Raw genomic sequence first — 4,109 nt, 5'->3', positions numbered from 1 at the left:
TTACAACAACCGAATCTTATTTTTTCATGTAACTTATCTAGGCTGCGTTAAATTTTATAATTTTAGTTTCATGTCCTTAAAAAAAATATATAAAAATGCTTGTTTTTATGTTTTTATATGTGCTTTGAAGATTGGGTTTTTCTTAAATTTTATCTGAAAACTAGTCCAAAAGTATATGTAAAAATGAATTTGTACATTGACAAGTCCAAAATTAATGAAATAAGTGTTTACTAAAGAAAAGGTCGATGTATTCATTCTTCCATGGAAGTCGTTTTCCAGCGCAAGGCTTGCCAGATGAAAAATGTTTTGTTTTTAAAATGTCAACCAATGGTCCAGCATCTGGTGTGGATCTTGTCAATCGCATGAGAAGAGCAGGAAATGGTGATTTGAGGAATTCATGGGTACAATTTGATCACACCCATCGAGTGAGTGATGATGAGCTCCTTGATGAACCTATGTATGCAAGGCATCATGCGATTAGTGATGCTCTTTGCATGGGTGGAGCACAATGGCATGTCATGTTTATGATCCTAGGTATAACTTCCCTCCATCCTTATGTATCCATGTTGCTATCATCAAGAGAGTTGTGGTATAATATTTAATTACTAGTGTGCAGGAATTAATGACCATCGTCACATGTGAGATGAAAGATGAAGATGCTGAAAGCCAAATCCTATTTTGGGAGATGTTGAATACCACAATGAAACAATGTGGGTATCCCCCTGCGGATTTTCATGGTTTCATGTCTGATGAAGCTCGAGCAAATTCGATAGCTATGAGAACTATTTTCAATGGGGGTCCAAACAATATAATTGTTGGGAGAGAGTGCTCATGTCTCTTCCATTGGGAACAAAGCTTGCATAAGCATACAAAGAAATTCGTCAAAGAGGATATGAGGAATGAGCATATCACCATGTGTAAGAATGGGAGATTATGTAAGACAAAGCAAGAAGCTACCAACCAAGCAAAGCTCATTCAAAAGTGGTGGCATGCAGGACATGTTCGTGAGGTCGACATTCCTTCAATGGACATATGGTTTAGTTGGTGGGATGTGCGGATTGCCCATTGGGGGAATCTCATGAGTGCAGCATGTATTTTGTAGATAAATGTACCAAAAATGGCCCACTTGGAGCTCCCATTCTGCACCGGGGTTCAACAGAGCAACCTCGTCCACTTACCTATTTAGGGTTTGAGAATAGGTCGAGGGTGTTACACCCCCCGATGCCTCTAATCATTCGCTTTACTCGATAAAACTGCGCAATGAGCTCCAGTTATCCTGAGGGAAACTTCAGAGGGAATCGGCTACTAGATGGTTAATCTCAAGGTCCAATTCATCATTGTGATGCACATTGAAAGATATCAGGGAAATGTCTTGCTTTATTGGGGTTTTCTAGTTTAGAGGAGTCATATACGGAATTGAAGTAGAAGACTATCTAGTGCAATAAGAAGCACAAGAGGCATAGTGTTATGAATGGATGGAAGGGAGTCATGGCTGCTCATTGGCTTTGTCTTACTTACTCTTATGGGCTTTTGAACATCTCTTAAGTGTGTTCTTCATATTAGAACATCATTCATGAGGTCTTCTTGTTTTTATTTAAATTTTGGTTTTGTATTATGGGTTTTATATTAGAAAAAGCAAGTAAGACTCTCCTGAGCATACGTTGATGCTTTGAAAAACGTTTCGTCCATTACGCTCTTATATATTTGTTTTCATTATTGTGACAAGTCATGCTTCATTTTGAGTTCTTTTTTTTTTAATTTGCAAAGGTGTATGCCTTTATTTATGATAAGAAAGATTGTGTTCCTTCACATTGTGATTTTCCCATTGTGTCTTGCTCTCAGGATGAAAACTTGAAGTCAATGTATTGAGAAAATTTTCTCCATATGTAAAGGTTTTTAGAGCTAAGAATGTTCGAAATTGTGGTCCACATAGTACAAAATTAAAATTTTCTTCATATGTAATGGTTTTGAGAGCTAAGAATGTTAGAAATGATCCATATAGTACAAAATCAGCTCATTGGATTAAGATGGGGTGTTGGTATATTTTGGTGGTTGAAACTTGTCTTCGAGGGTGTGCTTACTTGTCTTCATATGTAAAGGTTTTGAGAGCTAAGAATGTTACAAAATCAGCGTATATTTTGGTGGTTGAAACTTGTCTTCGAGGGTGTGCTTTTGTGATTCCTAAACCAATCAAACCTGAATTTTTCTAAGGTGTATTACTCTTTATTGTTGAATAGAGGTGTTGGATAAACGTATTTTATAATGAGTTCATGAGGTTATGTATAAGATGGGTTTAGTGAATTATTCATTAAAGAAAGGAAGGTGCAAAATATTTGATGGCAATGTGTGATAGGGGAAGGGAAAAGAGGGACGTAAATGGAAGGCATACATCCAATAGGCTAATTTCATGAATTATTCTTAACATTGTTTTTTGCCCCGGGATCTATTGCTATATCCGGCTCATCGTCGTAACATGAACTGGACGATCCATCAATACGTGGGAGGACAGTCCGTCCCAATTTAGAACATTCCTGACTCTCCCACAAAAGAAGGAAAAAAAAAGATCACAGAAAAGGAGATGGGGTGTATCTACTTATGCATCAAGATCTGGGATGGAAGGATTCGAACCTCCGAATGAGGGGACCAAAACCCGCTGCCTTACCACTTGGCCACGCCCCATACATATTTGATATAATGAATATCCCATACTTCGACTCTCATGTCAACCCCCCTTCCTGAATGGGTTGTGCAGATATGACTCCGGCAGGAATTGAAAGATGGTGACTAGGAATCAAAAGATAATAAATTCCCGTGAAACTTGGTGTGAAGGGATTTGTTTCACCAACCATTCAATCATTGATTCCATCGAAATGCTATAGATATTTATGACGCCGCAAATATCTACCCCCCTCTATTCGGATGGAAGTATCCGAGGGCGTTGTAAAGGGGAGATGAGGCTCGGGCAAAGGGGAGATGTGTGAAAAGTGGGGCATTGTAAAGGGGAGATGAGGCTCGGGCAAAGGGGAGATGTGCGAAAAGAGGAGATGAGGCTGGGCAAAGGCGAGATGTGTGGAAAGAGGAGATGAGGCTCCGGCAAAGGGGAGATGTGTGAAAAGAGGAGATGAGGCTCGGGCAAAGGGGAGATGTGTGAAAAGAGGGACGAAGGAGAGATGTGTGAAAAGCAAAAAGAGGGGAGACGAGGCTCGAGATGTGTGAAAAGAGGGACGAAGGAGAGATGTGTGAAAAGAAAAAAGAGGGGAGACAAGGCAAAGTTTATTAATAATTATATTTATATTAACGAGTAGGGGCAAGCAGGATTAGAGCTCATGACCTCTTAGCTTAGACAAAAGGATCGCCTAGACCGTGGAACCACGAGCTGTACTAGCGACTGAAATTTTGTGGACTTTTGCTATTTCTACTAATCCACAAAGCCTGAGTGAACAAGACATAAGTGAATAGGGCATACAGTGTATTCCCTCACGCGTCTATGCTTTCCCACCATTGCAAGCACTCTCTAGCAAGGCAACCTGCAGCCTGCCTCCGCCTCCGCCTCAAGCTTCCTTCAACACTCTTTGTCATCCTCTAGAAGTTCCTCTTTTCGTAACCTGCCCCAGCCCTCTTTCTCCCCTCTTTTCGTTCCCATCCTCTAGAAGTTCCTCTCCCTTCATTGCCTATAGATTACGGGAGGGTGAATGCATTAGGCGAAGCTAGGATTGCCCTTGAACCTTTTCCAAATCTCTAGTTTGACCCATCTTCCTTTTTGTATAGGTAGCTTGGAAGTAGCTTATGAACTATCTTCGATTCAAGAAGTGTATGTAAATCAGCCTTCTTGGACAGTTGCGCTTGACTTGTATGCACTCCTGTACTTCATGGCACTAGACCTCACCAGGAATTGGGCTCAAGCTTGTACTCAATAGTGCAATGGCAACATAAGCATTGTTGGACTGAAGCAAACCTAAGCATGGGTTAGGTCTAGTCACGGCCATGTGGAGACTGCATATGGAGTTTTGGTGGACACCAACTACTGCATGGGTCGAGATTCTACGTTTCTCGTTCTCTCCCAGACTGGTTGGCCGAATCATCGGTCTGCCTCCGGGCTGGTACATGCG

General features: G+C 40.9%; 1 pseudogene; it reads left to right on the top strand.

Moving 5' to 3' along the window:
- The first annotated feature begins 245 nt into the window (after nt 1–245).
- On the top strand, nt 246–1,102 carry LOC147903184 (uncharacterized; annotated as a pseudogene).
- Nucleotides 1,103–4,109: the final 3,007 nt, after the last annotated feature.

Source organism: Dipteris shenzhenensis, chromosome 4 (assembly GCF_047967505.1).
Source record: "Dipteris shenzhenensis isolate YYH24624 ecotype China chromosome 4, Dip_SZ_1.0, whole genome shotgun sequence".
In the NCBI taxonomy this organism is placed as follows: domain Eukaryota; kingdom Viridiplantae; phylum Streptophyta; class Polypodiopsida; order Gleicheniales; family Dipteridaceae; genus Dipteris; species Dipteris shenzhenensis.
Note: the sequence above shows the minus strand (reverse complement) of the source record. Positions and strands in the feature narration are given on the sequence as shown.